At 44.8% G+C, this 22639-nt stretch overlaps 1 protein-coding gene across 1 annotated transcript in view; it reads right to left on the bottom strand.

Moving 5' to 3' along the window:
• Positions 1–20511, bottom strand: part of WDR86 (WD repeat domain 86) — a 76070-nt gene extending 55559 nt beyond the window's left edge. The window contains exons 1-2 of the mRNA XM_056519628.1: positions 20384–20511; positions 18683–18787 (exon numbers count right to left, since the gene is read on the bottom strand). The gene's annotated coding sequence lies outside the window, so the exon portion shown is untranslated. The remainder of the gene's footprint in view (positions 1–18682; positions 18788–20383) is intronic.
• Positions 20512–22639: the final 2128 nt, after the last annotated feature.

The raw sequence follows: 22639 nt of genomic DNA, 5'->3' as shown, positions 1-22639 counted from the left end.
CAGGTGCATTACTTAAAGGGGTTCTCCAGTGCTTACACATCTTTTGGATAGGGGAAAAGATGCCTGACCGCGGGACTCCCGCCGCTGGGGACCCCCGGGATCATGCACGCGACAACCCGTTTGTAATCAGTCCCCGGAGCATGTTCGCTCCGGGTCTGATTACAGGCGACCACCGGGCCAGCGGCGTGTGACGTCACGCTCCGCCTCTCAATGCAAGCCTACGGGAGGGGGCGTGACAGCTATCACGCCCCCTCCTGTAGGCTTGCATTGAGGAGCGGAGGCGTGACGTCACACGGGGCGGAGGCGCGACGTCACACACACCGCCGGCCCGGTGGTCGCCTGTAATCAGACCCGGAGCGAACACGCTCCGGGGACTGATTACAAACGGGGTGCCGCGTGCATGATCCCGGGGGTCCCCAGCGGCGGGACTCCCGCGATCAGGCATCTTATCCCCTATCCTTTGGATAGGGAAAAAGATGTGTAGGCACCGGAGAAGCCCTTTAAAAATTGCGAAGAAAACCTGAAAAAAAAGTGGTACGCCACAAAAACATTTTAGTCTCACGACTAACTAGTAACGAAAGAGGAAAAACAACTTGGACATGAGACTTTTATTCAGGATACTTTCCATCCAAGTCCCGCCGATCACCACTCTTTCTCAGTTGGGACATATAGCAGGGAACATGGGACTGCACCCCTTCCATGGGGTTAACTATGGTGTTCCATGACACCTCTGACAACTTTGAATCAATGATGGTGGGGCTCACTGATAACACCATCTGGACCGCAGCAGCTTGTGCCATTGGGGGACAAATCGTCGGTGCCTGTTGGGCAGGCCAAACCTCCTACCTCAGCAGGAGTAGGCCAAGGCACTTTGGTTGGTGCCCGGTGGGTAGGCCAAACCTCCTCAACGCTAGGAGTAGGCCTGGCCACATCCGCAGACATCTTCTTGTCTCCTGGCACATACTGAGGCGCCATTGCAGGAACCTCTAGCATCAACTCTTCTTCTTGCTTGTCCTCGCCCTTCATCTTGGGGGACAGCAGACCAAAAGAATCAGCATTCCAATCCTCGGAGGGAAAGTACACAAAAGGGAGCTGTGTCGGATTTTTGGGTCGGGTTACAGCTGCCGCCCATTCCCCTCATGCATTCTGGACCAGTGTGTATTCTATAATCTCCCCACTTTCTAGGAAGTGTAGATGGGTAGGAAGATAGTCCCTTTTGACCGCTCTCCTGTTTGCCAAGATAGAGCCACCGTAGCGGCAGTCCATCAACGTGCCAAACCCCCTGACTTTATCAAATTTTACTACAGTGGCTCTTTGCTTCTTTAGGGGTGGCTCTCCGGGCCTAGGGTGGTCTAGCATCCGGATATACACATTCTCTAGACTCTTAGTATCTCTCTGCTGCGCCACGTGCACTTCATAGGGCAGTTCTTTTGGACCAAACTTTCTTCTCCTTTGCTCCCACATCTCCTCCAATAGGGCGGCCATACGGGCCTCTCCTTCAGCCCTCTCTGACAGGAAGGGCAGATGTTATTAACCCCTTAAGGACACAGCCCATTTTCACCTTAAGGACGCAGCCAATCTCATTTTTTGCGTTTTTGTTTTTCCTCCTCACATTCTAAAATTCATAACTCTTTTATATTTCCATTCCCAGACCCATATGAGGGCTTGTTTTTTGCGTGACCAGTTGTACTTTGTAATGATCACTCATTTTACCCTTAAATGTATGGTAAATGTATGGTGACACCACTGCCGCATCACCCGTCCACACCTACTACCGCAGTCTAGCTTCAGCATTCACAGGATCGCTACAGTACACTACAGTGCCAGCTCTCTATCTATTGCTATCCTTTCCAGCTGTAGCAGTGCCAATGACATGTATACAAAGCAATGAAAGTGAATGAATTTGGCCCCTGAAGTAAATGCAAAGGGGCTCATGGGCTCACACAGACCCCCTCCTGCTTTTATAGATTTATACATTAAAAGTAATGCGTTTGTGTTGACATGATTTAACAACCCCCCTTTTTCCCCCCGTAAGGTGGGGGCACTTGGCCTATTCTTTCTAGAAGTTTCTTACAGGTATCTTACAGGAGTCTTGTTGCTGACTGCCTGTGGCCCCTGGCCCAGCGGCCCCCCGCAATCAGCCATCTTATCCCCTATCCTTTGGACCCCTTTAAGAAAGAGAATTTAGACATTTTTTGACTATAAAGACCGAAATATCCTAGATGGACTTTAGATAGAGCTTGCAATATTGTTAGTCACATAGGTAGAGAAAATGTATTAAAACAACAAAAAAATACAAATAAAGTAAATAAACCTTTCTTTACTACCTCTTATTCTTCAGAATTTCCGACCATTAGGAAGATTGTACAGAAATATCTTCCTTTGTTCTAAAATTGTGATTTAGCAACCATTTTTAGCTCAAGATTACAAGTTTTTTACTAGACGTACTGCTACTCTGAGCATCATGTTGTCCCCTAGTTTATTGAAAAAAAAAAAAAAATACATCAAAGGTAAAGAACAGGCTAGCCAGTGGTTGTCCCAAAACGGATGCGGCCACAGTCACTGTGTTTGTTGTCCGGACGTCTTAAAAACTAAAACTGCTAAATGTATAAATTGTGATAGTAGATATACAGTTTTCATTATTAACCCCTTAAGGACGCAGGACGTAAATGTACGTCTTGGTGCGGTGGTACTTAACGCATCAGGACGTACATTTACGTCCTAAGCATAACCGCGGGCATCGGAGCGATGCCCGTGTCATGCGCGGCTGATCCCGGCTGCTGATCGCAGCCAGGGACCCGCCGGCAATGGCCGACGCCCGCGATCTCGCGGGCGTCCGCCATTAACCCCTCAGGTGCCGGGATCAATACAGATCCCGGCATCTGCGGCAGTGCGCAATTTGAATGAATGATCGGATGGCCGCAGCGCTGTTGCGGGGATCCGATCATTCATAACGCCGCACGGAGGTCCCCTCTCCTTCCTCTGTGCGGCTCCCGGCGTCTCCTGCTCTGGTCTGTGATCGAGCAGACCAGAGCAGAAGATGACTGATAACACTGATCTGTTCTATGTCCTATACATAGAACAGATCAGTATTAGCAATCATGGTATTGCTATGAATAGTCCCCTGTGGGGACTATTCAAGTGTAAAAAAAAATGTAAAAAAATGTAAAAGTAAAAAAAAAGTGAAAAATCCCCTCCCCCAATAAAAAAGTAAAACGTCCGTTTTTTCTTATTTTACCCCCAAAAAGCGTAACATTTTTTTTTCAGAGACATATTTGGTATCGCCGCGTGCGTAAATGTCCGAACTATTAAAATAAAATGTTAATGATCCCGTACGGTTAACGGTGTGAACGAAAAAAAAATAAAAGTCCAAAATTCCTACTTTTTTGATACATTTTATTAAAAAAAAAATTATAAAAAATTTATTAAAAGTTTTTTATATGCAAATGTGGTATCAAAAAAAAGTACAGATCATGGCGCAAAAAATGAGCCCCCATACCGCCGCTTATACGGAAAAATAAAAAAGTTATAGGTCATCAAAATAAAGGGATTATAAACGTACTAATTTGGTTAAAAAGTTTGTGATTTTTTTTAAGCCCAACAATAATATAAAAGTATGTAATAATGGGTATCATTTTAATTGTATTGACCCTCAGAATAAAGAACACACGTCATTTTTACCATAAATTGTACGGCGGGAAAACGAAACCTTCCAAAATTAGCAAAATTGCATTTTTTGTTTTAATTTCCCCACAAAAATAGTGTTTTTTGGTTGCGCCATACATTTTATGATATAATGAGTGATGTCATTACAAAGGACAACTGGTCGTGCAAAAAACAAGCCCTCATACTAGTCTGTGGATGAAAATATAAAAGAGTTATGATTTTTAGAAGGCGAGGAGGAAAAAATGAAAACGTAAAAATTAAATTGTCTGAGTCCTTAAGGCCAAAATGGGCTGAGTCCTTAAGGGGTTAAATGCACGGAATGTAAAAAAAATGCACACAAAGAAAAAGAAAAAAAATGCATCCAGGAATATATTGGAAATGCAAAAAATCAAGCGGCGGGTAATGTTTCTGCAATTTTATATAATTTCCACAACAAACACTGTGGGGATTTGTGGACTTTCAGAGTTTTTTTTTGATTAGAAAAAGTCAAAAGACCATTGAGGGGAGGGGTTTGGGAAGGAGTCCTCCTCGATCTGGATTCCAATTGGATATTCTTGTTAGACACATTTCTGCCAATTGGCTTGAATGGATTTAAAGAGGTATTCTGGCCAAAGACATCTTATCCCCTATCCAAAGGATATCTGAACGCAGGGGCCTGCCGGTGGACCCCCGTGATCTCCCTGCAGTACCCACATTCTAGTGCAGCACTGAAACCTCTGTATTTCCGGGACTGGAGACATGACGTCACGTCACACGACGCCCCTTCATGACATCATGTCTCCAGTCCCGGAAACAACGAGGTTTCTGTGACTTGAGCAGCAGCCTCGCATAGAATGGGTGTGCTGCGCTTAGATTGCGGGGGGTCCCAGCAGTGGGGCCCTCCACGATCAGACATCATATCCCCTATGCTTTGCATTGGGGCTGGAATACCCTTAATACTTTAAGATACTGAGAGATCTTTTGGATTATGTCTATCTGATTCTTCTGATGGATCTGTACATTGTATATTATGTGCAATTCTTTTAGCACTTTGTACCATTTCTGCACCATGGTTTTTATCTCACCGGTTTAGTGGATAAGTCCAATGTTATTAGGCTACAGGTGGGGAGACATATAAATGCTGTATACTCCCTGTATATAAATCATGATTAGAGGCTAATGCAGCTTGAAACGTGTTGATCTTGTCTTTGGCAGATGTTTTCCCATTATCCTTTTTTCACTTCTCTGCTGGATGACTGTTTTTATCATGAGTTCTACTAATAAAATTGGAAGTTTTATCTGTACAAAGTGCAGGACTAACTTTATTATTTGTGACACCGCAAGGTAAGCCAGATTGTCGGATCAGGAGTAATCTCTGTGGTCAAGTAGAGAAGATAGCGGCCTCACCCTCCTTCTATGATATATGGACTACAGTCTATTGCAGGGTTTGTCGTTTGGTTGTTACCCAGCTTTTCTGAGGGTGACAAATTATTATCTAGCTATTGGTCATGTAATGTTTTGGATTTCTTATATGTGCATTGGGTTATTTATTCTATATAAGAAAGAAAAAATATGGAGCACTCACTCAGGTATGCTGCTGAAGATTAATTTATTCGTTAATAGGAACCTGTGCAGGAGACCAGGTAGCGGGGAGGCAAAAGAAACCTGAGCCTGACGAAGCGCTGCGGCGCGAACGCGGCCCGTCGCTCCACACCCCACACCCCCCCACGTCCTTTCTTTTGGCTCCCCGCTACCTGGTCTCCTGCACAGGTTCCTATTAACGAATAAATGAATCTTCAGCAGCATACCTGAGTGAGTGCTCCGTATTTCTTCTTTCTTATATTGAATGTTCACCAGTTGCTACCAGTCCAGACATAGTCAGCACCGCTATCAGGAACTGCATCATTAGCCAGAAAACCGTATTATCCATTCCACCAGCTTGTATATACTAAGCTCCACATCCAGATAGTGCCCGGTATCTCCTTGTATAGGGTTATTTATTCTATGTATTGCTTATTTATTGGGTAATCAAAATATACACCACAGCCTTTTTGTTTTAGATTTGTCTCCAATGCAATTTTGTATTAGTTAAAGGGGTACTCCAGAGGAAAAATAAAATTTTGAAATCAACTGGTGCCAAAGAGTTACACAGATTTGTAAATTACTTAAAAAAAAAAAAATCTTAATCCTTCTAGTACTTATCAGCTGCTGCATGCTCCAAATGAAGTTGTATAGCTCTTTCCAGTGTGACGAGAGTGCTCTCCACTGCCATCTCTGTCCATGTCAGGAACTGTCCTGAGCAGGAGCAGTCTGCTATGGGAATTTGCTTCTGCTTTGGATAGTCCCTGACTTGAATTTTTCTTTCTTTCGGAGTACCCCTTTAGGTTGGTTATGGGGGGTATCCTTTGTGTGCCCATGCACAACGTATATAAGTCTGTAACTTTTCCTACAAAAAAAAGGTAAAAATGGTTAACAAAAACACAGCAACTCACTGTATCATTTAACTTTTTTTTTTTTTAAGGAGGGCATGTGTCATTCGCAAAGGGGTGCTTGCACAGTTTGTTGACCCCACCCCCCTTCTCCCTCTGTTTTGCCCTTCTTCCAGGTTGGTTCAAATGGCACAAGCCCTTTAAGACCGCTGCCTTATGAGTCAGCTAAATTCTTCCAGAACCCGAATTTCATCATAGCAGTTCACCTACTAAAGTTTTTCTAAGTAAGCAAATAGGCAGAATAAGGCTTTCTAATGAAGTGCGCTGAAACTATTCTCTGAATACTGAAGATCCACATACATCGCATGACCAGATTAATACCAGATGCTGAAATGCGCACGGCCTCGCAGTCCTGTATGTATTTACCAGAAGCCCCGAACATTAAAGTGATTTAGTCACGTCACACACAGCTCCCAGCTGAGAGATCCTTTAATAATGGCACAAATATTAGTCATAAAACCAAATCTATTTGCTCACAACCAGAGATCGGGATCCAGCAGAAGCAATGGCCTGGTCTAGGTAATAAGCATCGCTTTCAGATAAAGAGGAACCCAACCCTCAAACAGTCAGAATAGCCTCTTCATAAGGCTGAGTTTACACTTGTTCTTTTTTTCCTGCGTTTTTTTGTGTGAAAAAAAATGACAGAAAAAACTTCAGTGCAGTTTCCTGTGTCTGATGTTTTTTCTGGTATTTTTTCCAAAATTTGTTGGGTAACAAAAAAAAAAAAAAAAAAAGGATGCAGTAGGGATGGGAAAACATTTATTTAACCAAATTATTTTTTTTATAATGAAATTGTAATACATTTTTAATAAAGTGTGTGTATGTTTCACTTTTTTTTCTACATTTTTTAGGTAGTGCTACTATTCCCAGTATGGAACACACTGTTCCATGATGGAAGTAGAAGAACCTGTACTAGTAGACTTATCGCCCCGGGGGTCACTCCTGTCCTGACACCCGATGCGATCGTCCTACCGTGTTTCTCCGAAAATAAGACCAGGTCTTATATTAATTTTAGTCACAAAAAACACACTAGGGCTTATTTTCAGGGTAGGGCTTATTTCTTTACGGTATGGGGGGCTGCAGGAGTGTGGAGGATGGGAGGCTGCAGGAGTGTGGAGGATGGGGGGCTGCAGGAGTGTGGAGGATGGGGAGCTGCAGGAGTGTGGAGGATGGGAGGCTGCAGGAGTGTGGAGGATGGGAGGCTGCAGGAGTGTGGAGGATGGGGGGTGGCAGGAGTGTGAAGGATGGGGGGCTGCAGAAGTGTGTAGGATGGGGGCCTGCAAGAGTGTGGAGGATGGGGGGCTGCAGGGGTGTGGAGGATGGGAGGCTGCAGGAGTGTGGAGGATGGGAGGCTGCAGGAGTGTGGAGGATGGGGGGTGGCAGGAGTGTGAAGGATGGGGGGCTGCAGGAATGTGGAGGATAGGGGCATCCTCCACACTCCTGCAGCCCCCCATACTCCTTCAGCCCCCCATCCTCCCCTTCCCCTGTCATCCTCCACACTCCTACCGTACCCTACAGCAGTGTTTCCCTACCAATGTCCTCCAGCTGTTGCAAAACTACAACTCCCAGCATGCCCGGACAGCTTTTGGCTGTCCGGGCATGCTGGGAGTTGTAGTTTTGCAACAGCTGGAGGCACACTGGTTGGGAAACACTGCCCTACAGTGCCCCCCACCCCTCTGCCATAAAAAACTTGGGTACCGGTACTCATTTCACTTTCTTACCGTAAGGTACCCTGCGGCGAGATCTTCTCCTGTTGCTTAGCAGCCGGGAGCAGGGACACGTCCATGACGTCGGCCGTGCATACTTGCCAACGTTTTAGAACGTCAGCGTCCCTGACCCAGCTGAATTACGGGGCCGGGGGTCCAGCCAAAGGAGGCGGGGGGGGGGTGGCCGAGGGGGGCTGTGGGGTCTGCGGGCATTACTGGGGTGGCCGGGGGATGTGTAATCTGCGGGCATTACCGCACTGTGGTGACTGAGCGCGGTGTCGGGTCTTTGGGCATTACTGTGGCGGCCGGGGGGGGGGGGGGGGAGGTGTGTGGAGTCTGCGGGCATTACTGTGATGGCTGCGGGCATTACTGGCGGCCGTGGTCCGGATCTGGACCGCAGTCCGCCAGCAGATTACCCCTGGACTAGGTCTTATTTTCGGGGTAGGGCTTATATTGCAGCCCTACCGCATAATCCTGCTAGGGCTTACTTTCAGGGTAGGGTTTATTTTCGGGGAAAACTATTGTAGAGATGTGGAGCGACTCTATACAGCGCTCCCATCTCTGCACTACTCCAAGCCGGCCAGTGATGTGAATAGAAATTCACATCACTCATTCATATTGGCCGGATGGTTGCAGCCAATCCCCGATCTCAGCGGTAAATATGAATGAGTGATGTTCTATTCATATCACTGGCCGGAGTACAGAGCAGAGATGCGAAGCACAGGAGAAAGCCGCACATCTCTGCAATGGATAGGCGATCGCATCGGGTGTCAGGATTGACACCCGCTGTGATCTGTCCTTAACTGCAGGTACTACTACTCCCAACATGGAGCACACTCTGTTCCATGCTACGAGCTGTGGTACCTGCATTAATAGACAGATGGAAGCAAATGTAACTTATGACACCTGTTGCGATCTGTCTATTAATGCAGGTACCACAGAGTGTGCTACATGTTGGGAGTAGTAGTACCTGCAGTTAAGGAAAGATCACAGCGGATGTCACTCCTGACACCCACTGTGATCTTCCAGCATAATGTATAGATGCGGGCGGCCGCTCTTCTATGGTCCCCTGGACTGAAATATATATACACCTATTAATATCTGGCCAATAACAACTCCCTGTGGGAAATATGAATAGATGTATATATACGGCAGTGCAGGGGACCATAGAAGAGCAGCCGGCCGCATCTATACATTATACAGGAGGATCACAAGGGATACGGGAGATCTGTCAATTAGTACAGGTACTACTACTCCCATCATGGTACAGTGTGTTCCATGCTGGGAGTAGTAGTACTACCTAAAAAATTTAAAAACACACACACACCTCATTTAGTGTCGCTACATTTTTAGTGTCCTGCCCGCACACATAAATTTATCCCCGTTTAAAAATTAAAAATGTTGTCATCAAAAAGATACATTTCTGCTCCATGCTGGGAGCTGTCGTACTTGCATTAATCGAGAGATCGCAGCGGGTGTCACTTCTGACGCCTGATGCGATCATCCTGTATAATCTATAGATGCGGGCGGCAGGCTGCTCTTCTCTGGTCCCACTGTAGTATGAGTATATGCCACATATATACCTATTATTCATATTTCCTGCAGAGAGCTGTGAGTGGCTGGAACCATCTGGCCAATTACAGCTCTCTGCGGAAAATATGAATAAGTGATGTGAATTCTATTCACATCACTGGCCAGCCGGAGTATAGTGCAGAGATGTGAGCACAGGAGAAAGTCGCTCCATCTCTGCAATAGAAAGGACAATCTCATCGGATGTCAGGAGTGACACCCGGGCGATCTGTCTATTAGAACAGGTTCTAGAAAAATAGTGACTGTACAGAGAACCTTAAAACTTAGATTTTATTATGCTAGTATAAAAATAGCAATAATGTGTAAAAATCAAGAAAAAATTGCAAAAAACTTTAAAAATATTCAGATTAGGTCACCATCATATTGCTGTCCTTCATTTATAGCAGTGAATCCATCTTAGGATACCATAGTCTATGAAAGCTTCACTTGTAGAATATGTAAGACTCAGCACAAGCTCACACCTTAAAGGGGTACTCCACTGCTCAGCGGTTGGAACAAAATGTTCCGAATGCTTAGAGCCGGCGCCGGGAGTTTGTGACATCATAGCCCTGCCCCCTCATGATGTCATGCCCCGTCCCTTCAATGTAAATCTATGGGAGGGGACATGACATCACGATCTCCTGGCACTGGCTCTAAGTGTTCGGAGCATTTTGTTCCAAATGCTGAGCAGTGGAGCACCTCTTTAAGCATCCCCACTTAGCTTGGGGATCCATTACTGTTGCGTAATATCTGGATTCATCCCTATGGGGGAGATTTTCTACAGTTAGCAAGACATCATTCACACTTATAATTAATAATTACAATGACATTGTCCTTCACAATTACATTAAATACATCCATACATTATTGACCCGGCCATCTGATTTTGCAAATTACAATTTGAAGTAGCTTTGATTTCTGATAGAAGACCTCTGTAAATTTATGGATTTTTGGTAAATTAGGGAAACTCAGCCTGTTTTTGCCTACTGTATTATACATATTACTGATGTCCCTGTCCTCGGCTCATCTCTCACCCCTGCAATTATTCATGGCAGCACATCTAAATGCCCGATAAAGTTAAATAAATGGGGCTAAAAAAGTAAAGTGAAAATTAAAAAAATTATAATTTAGAACAAAAAGTAGAAAAAAAAATTATGAAATGCACTTGTCATTCATTTTTAATATTGAGCACTGAATTTCCTGCTCCCTGCCACCTCCCGAAAATTGAAAAAAAAATGTTAATGTTAATTTTTAAACAGGGATCAATTTATGTGGACGGGCAGGGACCTAAAAATTTAGCCGACAGTAATAAATATGTAGAAAGGGGCCATTTAAATGTAAAAATAATATATATTTTTATAATTAATTAAATTTTTATTTGATTTTATTTTGCGTTTCACTTTATTCTCTATTGTTTACTTTTTTTAGGTAGTACTACTACTCCAAGCATGGAACAGACAGTTACATGATGGGAGCTGTAGTACCTGTACTAATAGACAGATCACCCCAGGTGTCACTTCTGACACCCGATGCGATTGTCCTTTCTATTGCAGAGATGGAACAGCTTTCTCCTGTGCTCACATCACTGCACTATACTCCGGCTGGCCAGTGATGTGAATAGAATTCACATCACTTATTCATATTTCCCGCAGAGAGCTGTGATTGACCAGATTGTTCAAGCCACTCACAGCTCTCTGCAGGAAATATGAATAATATATATATATATATATATATATATATATATACGACATATACTCATACTACAGTGGGACCAGAGAAGAGCATCCGGCCGCCCGCATCTATACATTATACAGGATGATCGCAGCGGGTGTCAGAAGTGAAACCCGCTGCGATCTGTCTATTAATACAGGTACTACAGCTACCAGCATGGAGCAGCATGTGTTCCATGCTGGGAGTAGTAGTACTACCTAAAAAATTGAAAAAATAAAGAAAAAAATTAAAAAACACACACACACCTCATTTAGTGTTGTTACATTTTTTGTGCCCTGCCCGCACACATAAATTTATCCCTGTTTAAAAATAAAAAAACTTGTTGTCAAAAAGATACATTTCTGCTCCATGCTGGGAGCTGTAGAACTTGCATTAATCAAGAGATCGCAGCGGGTGTCACTTCTGACACCTTATGCGATCATTCTGTATAATGTATAGATGCGGGCGGCCGGTCCCACTGTAGTATGAGTATATTCCATATATATATCTATTATTCATATTTCCCGCAGAGAGCTGTGAGTGGCTGGAACCATATGGCCAATCAGAAGTGACACCCGCTGCAATCTGTCTATTAATGCAGGTACTACAGCTCCCAGCATGGAGCAGCGTGTGCTCCATGTTGGGAGTAGTAGTACCTGCAGTTAAGGACAGATCACAGCAAGTTTCACTCCTGACACCCGATGCGATCGTCCTATCTATTGCAGAGATGCGAGCGCAGGAGAAAGTTACTCGCATCTATACATTATACAGGATGATCGCAGGGGTGTCGCTAATGAAAAAATGCGTTATTTTGAATCGAGTCGAAGTCCGGATTGGGTCTGAATCCAGTTTTTCATGAAATTCGGAACGAATTCGACCTTCCTTTGATTCAATTCCCTCATCTGTATTTCTGACCATCAGAGGAGGATTCAAGAGGCCAAAGAAATTGTCAGTAAGAAAATGGGCAAGGCCCAACAAAGACAACAAGAAGACTACAACAGCCATGCCTCTGCCAAACCACTCCAGGTGGGTGATAAAGTTTGTCTACGGAAGTTCCTGAGAACCAACAAATTAGATTCCATCTGGGAGACAGAACCCTATATGGTGACTAACATACTATATCCTGAGTCTCATGTGTACAAAGTCCAGAAACCAGGGTATGAGCCACAAGTCGTTCACCGAAATCGTATCAAAGTCTGTCTTAAAGAAGGTTTACCAGTATTTCCATCGCTGCCTCCCCTGGATGTCTGACCTGCAAGGGAGTATGTTCCTGGAGAGGGGATCCACCCATCCATGGATTTCTCCATGTTTTCTCCAAATCAACCAGCATTCTTCTATGTGGCTCCAACCTCGGGATTAAGCCAACCAACGTTAGTCAACACGCCAGTCCCTGTCCTATCACCATTGGCTCCGGCTTAGACACCTGTCTCCAGAGCTCCAACAATGTCTCCAATGTCTCCGGTACAAATGCCAGCGATCCTGAGTCCAGAAAGTTCTGAACCAATTCCAGCTCCTGAGTTCACTGAAGAAGAGCCGGCTGAAGCTCCAGAAGCTCCGAGGGTTCCTGATTCTCCAGAGGTCGTGCTGCGCAGATCCCAAAGGTCTACACAGGGACAGTTACCAGCCAGGTACAGAGAATAATAGTGCCCTTGTACAAAAGGAATTTGTCCATAGTAAACCCATAGTCAGTATAGAATACATAATTCTAATGTCATTTCATGTACAGCTACTCAGTGTTGTAAATAGCATTGTGTGTATCTAAACTAGTCAAATTTCATGTCTAGTTAGGACTGTAGCTAACCAGTTTATATTCACGTCAGTCATCAAATGTCATATCTAATGTCTCACTATTTTCCTGTACATCATGTAAAGGGTGCTCTACTGGCCAGAAAGTTCTCCTGAAAGCCTAGGTAAACACATACAGTGACAGAGCTACTATATGTATAGGTAATAGTGTCATATTTTTTCAGATAATGTATATCTATTTGTATACAGCCCGATCAGAACGCACCTTATTTCTCCAGCAAGCAGTTACGGGTTCTACAAATCTCACACGTTTGATCCCCGTTATTTTTACCCTTACTCAAATTGAGCATGTATGGACCTTAAGAGCAATGCCACATGGACTCTTCCCCAGTTATTTGTTCATCAGCCCTAAAAAGGACATTCGCAAAATGCCCCAGGAACTGTTCATGTTTTCAACAGGCCTCAGTGGCTACCTTCATGTCGTCCGCCCTCCAGGACTCTCTGCAAAGTATGTTCGTCTGAAGTAACCTAGTTACAAATTGGGCCCCCAGTTCTTGTGTCCTTTTAAAGATCTACGCCGCATCAATTCGGCTGCGTACAAGTTACATCTCCCTCCTTCTCTGCGCATCCCAAACTCCTTCCACGTCTATCTCCTCAAGCCGTTGGTCCTTAACCGGTTCTCTCAGAAGAATAACTCACCTACCTCGCCACCAAGACCATCAGGGGGAAACGGTACTGGTTGATTGGAAGGGTTTTAGTCCTGAGAAGAGGTCCCGGGAACCTGAGGAGAACATCTTAGACCGGGATCTGGTGTTCAGCTTTCTCCGGCCTAAAAAGAGATGGAGACCTAAGGGGGGAGGGGATAATGTTAGGAGTTGGCCACGGACGCACTCCTCCTCTGCTGTCCAACACGGTCCGTACTGTGATTTGCATCCTGCGATCCGATCGCATTCAGCCCTCTGCTTCTTACCTCTCTCGTCGTCCCCGTGTGCTTCGTGCTTGTCAGCGCGTGCGTCTCCACCTCCTAGGGCACGTGCCAGCTCTATGAAATTTAAAGGGACAGTACACATTTAAGTGGTTCTTGCTGCTCCATGACCCTATAAGTACTAGCACTTCTTTTTGACCCTTGCCGGATCTTTGTGCCTTATCAGTCTTAGAGAAAGCATTCAGTTTGTGTCTTGCCTTGCCGTGTATCTAACCCTATTGCTACGTATCCTGACTTTGCTCCTGTGCCGCCTGTCCTCTGACCTCTTGCTACATGACCTGACCTTGCAACTGTGCCACCAGTCCTGACTATGTGTTGCCTTATCCTTCCAGTGCAACATTACACCTCGGCTGCTTGTGTGGACGAGTCATATCAGGGGTAGCGACCTGGGTGCTGCCTGCTGCAGCAAGTCCATCCCGCTTTGCGGCGGGTTCTGGTGAAAACCAGCTGCACCTTAGACTCCACTCCCTGGTATGGCCCACTTCATCATCCTCACAGGTTAGCAGATCCACTACACCTCAGTCATAACGGTGTGTTTATAATGTATATACCTTTAACCTGTTCAGGACCCAGGGCATACGGGTACGTCCTGACACCCTGGTACTTAAGGACCCAGGACGTACCTGTACCCCCGCAGGAATTTCGGTCCCCGCCGCACACAGGGCGGGGAACGGACTGGGGTGATTGCTGATATCGATCAGCAGGCACCCAGCGGCGCAAATGCCCAGGGGGGTCATCAGACCCCCCATGTCGGCAATCGCGGCAAATCGCAAGTGAATTCACACTTGCGATTTGCGTGATTCCGGGTCATTACGGGTCTAGGGTGACTCGGTGACCCGGAATATAAGGGGGGATCTCGGTTGTCCAAGACTCCGACGATCCCCCTGAAGGGATAGGAGTGAGGTGGCAGGGTTGCCACCCCTCCTATCCCTGCTATTGGTCGTATAGACGCGACGAACAATAAGAAATCGGGAGCGGGGGGGGGGGGGGTTACTTTCGGTTTCCCCATTCTGCCCACCCACAATAGGCGGGGCAGGATGGGGAAACCGACAAGGACCGGCGCCGAAGGTCACTTACCGATCTGCGGAGGCTGCGGGCGACGGTGATCGGCGGCCGGCGATGTCGTGCGGCTGGCTACCTGGATCCTACGGAAGCCGGTGAGGCTACAGTCTGAGACCACTATACAGTGGTCTCTAAAGTATTACCCTCCAGATGTTGCAAAATTACAACTACCAGCATGCCCAGACAGCTGTTTGGGCATGCTGGGAGTTGTTGTTTTGCAACTTCTGGAGGTCTACCATTTAGAGACCACTGCGCAGTGATCTCCAAACTGTAGCCCTCTAGATCTTGCAAAACTGCAAATCCCAGCATGCCCAAACAGCAAACAACTGTCTCGGCATGCTGGGAGTTGTAGTTATGCAACAGCTGGAGGTACGCAACTACATCTCCCAGCATGCCCTTTGGCGATCAGTACATGCTGGGAGTTGTAGTTTTGCAACAGCTGGAGACACACTGGTTTGAAAATACTGAGTTAGGTAACAGAACCTAACTGAAGGTTTTCCAACCAGTGTGCCTCCTGCTGTTGCAAAAGTACAACTCCCAGCATGCACGGTCTGTCAGTACATGCTGGGAGTTGTAATTTTGAAACAGCTGGAGGCTTGCCATGCTATGTGAAGGTACAGGGTACTTTCACACGGGCACGTTTACGGTAAGTTTCCTACTTAAAGTTTGAGCTGTGGCAAATTTTTCGCTGCAGCACAAACTCCTAGCGGGAAACTCACCGTAACACGCCAGTGCGAATGTACCCTAAAAACACTACACTATACTAACAAATAATAAAGGGTAAAACACAACAGATACACCCCCTCACACTGCCCCCCCCCCCCAATAAAAATGAAAAACATGCAGTGTTTCCAAAACTGATCTTCCAGCTGTTACAAAATAACTCCCAGCATTTTCAGACAGCCACTGACTGACAAGGCAAAGGGAGTTTAGCAACAGCTGGAGGCACCCTGTTTGGGAATCACTGGCATAGAATACCCCTATGCAATCCCTATGTACTCCTCAAATGCGCATGGCGCTCTTTCACTTCAGAGCCCTGTCGTATTTCAAGGAAACAGTTTAGGGCCACATATGGGTTATCTCCGTACTCGGGAGAAATTGCACTACAAATTTTGGGGGGATTTTTCTCCTTTTACCCCTTATGAAAAGGAAAAGTTAGGGCTACACCAGCCTGTTTGTGTAAAAAAATTAAGTTTTTTTTTTACACTAACATGCTGGTGTTGCCCCATACTTTTTGTTTTCACAAGAGGTAAAAGCAAAAAAAGACCCCCAAAATTTGTAACACAATTTCTCCTGAATACGGAAATACCCCATATGAGTACGTAAAATGCTCTGCGGGCGCACAACAAGGCTCAGGAGTGAGTGCACTATGTACATTTGAGGCTTAAATTGGTGATTTGCACAGGGGTGGCTGATTTTACAGCGGTTCTGACATAAACGCAAAAAAATAAATACCCACATGTGATCCCATTTTTGAAACTACAGCCCTCACGGAGAATAACAAGGGGTATAGTGAGCCTTAACACCCCACAGGTGCTTGACAAATTTTTTATTAAAGTTGGATGGGAAAATGAAAAAAGAATATTTTTTTTCACTAAAGGTGTTACCCTAAATTTTTCATTTTCACAAGGGAAAATAGGAAAAAAGCCCCCTAAAATGTGTAACCCCATTTCTTCTGAGTAAGAACATACCCCATATGTGGATGTAAAGTGCTCTGCAGGCTAACTACAATGCTCAGAAGAGAAGGAGCGCCATTGAAATTTTGAAGAGAAAATTTGTCCGGAATTGAAGGCCACGTGTGTTTACATAGCCCCCATAGTGCCAGAACAATGGACGCCCCCCACATGTGACCCCATTTTTTAAACTACACCCCTCACGTAATGTAATAAGGGGTACAGTGAGTATTTACGCCCCACAGGTGTTTGACAGATTTTTGGAACAGTGATCCGTGAAAATGAAAAATTAAATTTTTCATTTGCACAGCCCACTGTTACAAAGGTCTGTCAAACACCAGTGGGGTGTAAATACTCACTGCACCCCTTATTAAATTCTGTGAGGGGTGTAGTTTCCAAAATGGGGTCACATGTGGGGTTCCACTGTTCTGGCACCACGGGGGGCTTTGTAAATGCACATGGCCCCCGACTTTCATTCCACACAAATTCTTTCAAAAAGCTCAATGGCGCCCCTTTTCTTCTGAGCATTGTTGTTCGCCAGCAGAGCACTTGCCGTTCACACATGGGGTGTTTCCATACTCAGAAGAATTGGGGTTACAAATTTTGGGGGGCATTTTGTCCTATTATCCCTTGTAAAAATTTTAAATTTGAGGGAAAACTAGCATTTTAGTGTAAAAAAAATAAAATAAAAATCATTTACACATCCAACTTTAACAAAAAGTCGTCAAACACCTGTGGGGTGTTAAGGCTCACTGGACCCCTTGTTACGTGCCTTGAGGGGTTTAGTTGCCAAAATAGTATGCCATGTTTTTTTTTCTGTCCTGGCACCATAGGAGCTTCCTAAATGTGACATGCCCCCCAAAAACAATTTCAGAAAAACTCACTCTCGAAAATTCCACTGTCGCTCCTTCCCTTCTGAGCCCTCTACTGCACCCGCCGAATACTTTGAGGGGAGCAGTTTTTATAATGGGGTCATTTATGGGGTATTTCTAATATGAAAGCCCTTCAAATCCACTTCAAAACTGAACTGGTCCCTGAAAAATTTCAATTTTGACAATTTTGTGAAAAATTAGAAAATTGCTGCTATACTTTGAAGCCCTCTGATGTCTTCCAAAAGTAAAAACATGTCAACTTTATGATGCAAACATAAAGTAGGCATATTGTATATGTGAATCAATATATAATTTATTTGGAATATTCATTTTCCTTATTAGCAGAGAGCTTCAAAGTAAAAAAAAATGCAACATTTTCAATTTTTTCATCAAATTTTAGAATTTTTCACCAAGAAATTATGCTAGTATCGACAAAATTTTACCACTAACATAAAGTAGAGTATGTCACGAAAAAACAATCACGGAATTAGAATGAAAGGTAAAAGCATCCCAGAGTTATTAATGCTTAAACTCACTTTAAGTGGTCAGATGTGCAAAAAATGGAAGGGTCCTACAGTGAAAATTGGCTGGGTCCTTAAGGGGTTAAATCTTGTTACCATGTCTTGTAATTAGGAAAGGTGTTGGTGACCAGATGATTTGTGGGTGACCTATACGACCCCTCCAAAGTCTCCCCCACATAGGCGTGCGCAGCCTATTGCATTAGGGTGTGCACCCTAAAGCACAAACTCACGCTGCACGCATACATATATATATATATATATATATATACACATATACATATATATACACACATACATATACATACACATACACACACACATATACAAACACACAAATACACTCTTGCTTGCATGGACACATACATAAACAGATAAGACAGCACTAGATAAATCCATTGTCCCCGTAGTCATCCAGATAGCCAATCCGGATACCAAACATGCAAGAAAGTCCAAGACCACAGCACCAAAATTGGAAAAAAAGAGCTATTATTTATTGGTTCCTCAAAAAAAACTTTTCGGGAACCAATAAACTACAGCTCTTTTGCACGTATCAGTTTATAATTTTTGGTGCTGTGGTCTTGGACTTTGTTGCAAACCTGTATACCATATAAGTAATTGTATCCAGGATCATATAAAGGTAGATACCAGCTGTACAAAGGATCTGTATACCATATAGGGGATTATAGTTACATCTAGGGACTCACAGGTAACATAATTTCTGATCAGCGATTTTCCTCTTTCCTTTTCTTGTGCATCCGGATCAGACTGACATGTCAACTTCTTCCAGGTAAAAACCGTCTCTTTAGCATCTGCAGGAAAAACATGTCTGACTCTGCATTTTTCCAGTGCAATGCCCTCTCATAATAAGGAATAGTAGGTACCCCATTAAGTAGGCCTATCCCCCACCATAGACCCCCTCATTAGATAAATACGTCTGAAAGTAGGTAGGTTGTTAGCTAGCTAGATAGGTAGGTAGGCAGGTAAGTAGGTAGCTAGCTACATGGGTAGGTTGCAACTATGTCAGTAGCTAGGTATGTTCATAGCTAGGTTGGTTGTTAACTAGATAGCTTGTTAAGTGTCTAGGTAGATTGTTAGCTAGCTAAGTAGATAGCCATACAGGTAGGTAGTTAGGTTGCTAGGTAGATAGCTAAGTAGGTAGCAAGGTTGGTTATTAGCAACATAGGTGGGTAGCTAGCTAGGTAGCCAGGTAGGCAATTAGCTAGGTAGGTTGTTAGCTAGCTAGGTAGCCATGTAGTTAGGTTGCTAGGTAGATAGATAGCTAGGTAGGTAGCCAGGTAGATGGATAGTTAGGTAGGTAGATATTCAGGTTGCTAGATAGCCAGGTAGGTAGGCAGGTAGTTAGATAGCCAGGGAAGTAGGAAACCAGGTAGGTAGGTTGTTAGCTAGATTGGCAGGTAGGAATTAACACTTTACAGGTTAAAATGATGGGTCTCCCAGTACATTAATAATATAGACACTAATTTGAATAGGGACCTTCCATACAATAAAATATACCTTTTATTATGTTCCAATTAAATATCGACTTACACTACAAAATATACAGACTGCCACCGGTCACCTATGGATTAGCACTCATTTATCTTATTGCACTTGAGTATAAGTAGTCTCTCAGGATAAACTCCATATAAAGTGCAAAAACAGTGTATAAAAACACTCAAGATATACACACAATTAATTATATATGCGTGACATCACAGGATACACATATGCGGGGGATATTTTCTCCTATTTTGACCCCTATAACTTTTTTTATTTCTCCTTATACGTCCTGTATGAGGGGCATTTTTTGCGCCCCGATCTGTGTTTTTTAACGGTTCCATTTTTGTTTCGATGGGACCTTTTGATTGCTTTCTTTTGCCTTTTTGATTAAATTCTGGAGTTGCAGTTAGTTACTAACTACAACTCTCAGCATGCCTTGATACAGCCTGTGGCTCAGCAGCTGCCCCAAACGAAAACTACAACTCCAGCATGTTGGACTATATAGTAGAATATGGTATGGGTCAGTGTTTCCCAACCAGAGGTGCCTCCAGCTGTTGTAAAACTACAACTCCCAGCATGCCCGGACAGTCAACAGCTGTCCGGGCATGCTGGGAGTTGTAGTTTTGCAACAGCTGGAGGCACTATGGTTGGGAAACTCTGGTATAGTATATGGTGCAACATTCTGGGAGTTGGTGGATTGGTTATATAAATACCAGCCAGGTGGCACCCTACTTTAGACTCCTCTGCCCCCTGCCCCTCTGTCCCCTCCTCCTGTACATTTGCCCCTTCCCAGCCCCCTCTGCCACCACTTCTTCGCACTGTTCTGTTACTGTCCCTCCACAGACCCCCTCCTTCACAATCTTTTGATCCCTGACCCCAACAACCCCCACCCCGCCCTTTTTTACCTTTCCGGGCTGAAGATGACATCGGGCGGGCTGTAGATCACATCAGGCGGCTCCTGGTCACGCCTGGCTGCTGGTCATGCCTGGCTGCTGCCTTCTGCAATGGTTTAAGCTCCGAGCTTCCGTCCTGCTCGGAGCAGCCGGGCCGCGGGGGGTGGGGGGGGGGCGGGGGGAATGCGTGCCTGTGCACGGAAGTGTGCTACTCCTAAAGTAGCAGTGTCCCCAGCCTACTACTCCTAAAGTAGCAGTGTCCCCGGCCTAATGAACTTGGGACTGGAGGACCTGCCCTGAGCGGGGTCCCCTTCTGCGCGCTCGCATATCAGGATGCTAGAACATCCCAGAGAGGGAGAGCAACCCTGCCGCCATGGTGGAATCATTCTGTAAATCGAAGGGCAGTCAGAAGAGATTATCTCCCCCAACATCTGCATTCTCTGGAGAGCGGGGAGATAGTGGAATATACTCCAGTCAACAGCGTGAGAGGAGAGTGGGCGGTAGCGGTGACCCATCCGAAGAATCCCACGCAGCTCCTTTTGACCCCTTTGGCTTGTTGTCTCCCAAAGCCAGGGGTACCTGTCAAGAAGAGGAAGAATACCTGCCTGAGGTGCACCGAGATACCAGATACCAGTCCAAGTCATCTACAGATGTGCCCAGGCCTACTCCTGTCACTGAGGAGGTTTGGCCTACTCACCAGGCACCAACTAAAGTGCCTCAACCTACTCCTGCTGAGGAGGAGGTTTGGCTGGCCCGACAGGAACCAACACATTGTCCCCCAGTGGCGCAAGCTGCTACTCTGCAAATGGAAGTTACAGTGAGTCCTACCATAACAGATTCCAAGTTGTCTGAAGTAAATTGGAACACCCATGTCAGTCCTTTAGAGGGGGCACAGTCCCTTGGTCCCCGTTACATGTCCCAGCCTAGGAAGCAGTCCAACAGGCGAGGCTGGGATGGGAAATATTCAGGCTAAGGTCTAAGTGTGATAACTTTGTTTTCTACTACTTAGTCGTGAGACTGACATTGTTATGTAGAGATACCACTGTTGTTTTCTAGGTTATTGCAACGTTCAAGAAAAGTGCCTTGTGGACTAACCAAAAACTGTTCATAACCATTTTGCGTAAGTGTATGTGCCTGGCTTACAGCTGTGATACTTTACTACAGACTCTTCTGTACCAGAACTGTGGATCGGTACTTAAACTACTTAACCCCTTAAGGACGCAGGACGTAAATGTACGTCCTGGTGAGGTGGTACTTAACGCACCAGGACGTACATTTACGTCCTGTGCATAACCGCGGGCATCGGAGCAATGCCCGTGTCATGCACGGCTGATCCAGGCTGCTGATCGCAGCCAGGGACCCGCCGGCAATGGCCGACGCACGCGATATCGCGAGCGTCCGCCATTAACCCCTCAGGTGCTGGGATCAATACAGATCCCGGCATCTGCGGCAGTGCGCGATTTGAATGAATGATCGGATCACCCGCAGCGCTGCTGCGGGGATCCGATCATTCATAACGCCGCACGGAGGTCCCCTCTCCTTCCTCCGTCTGGCTCCCGGCGTCTCCTGCTCTGGTCTGTGATCGAGCAGACCAGAGCAGAAGATCACCGAAAACACTGATCTGTTCTATGTCCTATACATAGAACAGATCAGTATTAGCAATCATGGTATTGCTATGAATAGTCCCCAATGGGGACTATTCAAGTGTAAAAAAAAAATGTAAAAAAATGTAAAAGTAAAAAAAAAAGTGAAAAATCCCCTCCCCAATAAAAAAGTAAAACGTCCGTTTTTTCCTATTTTACCCCCAAAAAGCGTAACATTTTTTTTATAGACATATTTGGTATCGCCACATGCGTAAATGTCCGAACTATTAAAATAATATGTTAATGATCCCGTACGGTGAACGGCGTGAACGGAAAAAAAAAATCAAAAATTCCTACTTTTTTAATACATTTTATTAAAAAAAAATTATAAAAAATTTATTAAAAGTTTTTTATATACAAATGTGGTATTAAAAAAAACTACAGATCATGGCGCAAAAAATGAGCCCCCATACCGCCGCTTATACGGAAAAATAAAAAAGTTAGAGGTCATCAAAATAAAGGGATTATAAACGTACTAATTTGGTTTAAAAGTTTGTGATTTTTTTTAAGCGCAACAATAATATAAAAGTATGTAACAATGGTTATCATTTTAATCGTATTGACCCTCAGAATAAAGAACACGTCATTTTTACCATAAATTGTACGGCGTGAAAACGAAACCTTC

This window comes from Hyla sarda, chromosome 5, assembly GCF_029499605.1.
Source record: "Hyla sarda isolate aHylSar1 chromosome 5, aHylSar1.hap1, whole genome shotgun sequence".
Taxonomy (NCBI): Eukaryota; Metazoa; Chordata; class Amphibia; order Anura; family Hylidae; genus Hyla; species Hyla sarda.
The sequence above is the reverse complement of the archived record's forward strand: the minus strand, read 5'-3'. Positions and strand labels throughout refer to the sequence as shown.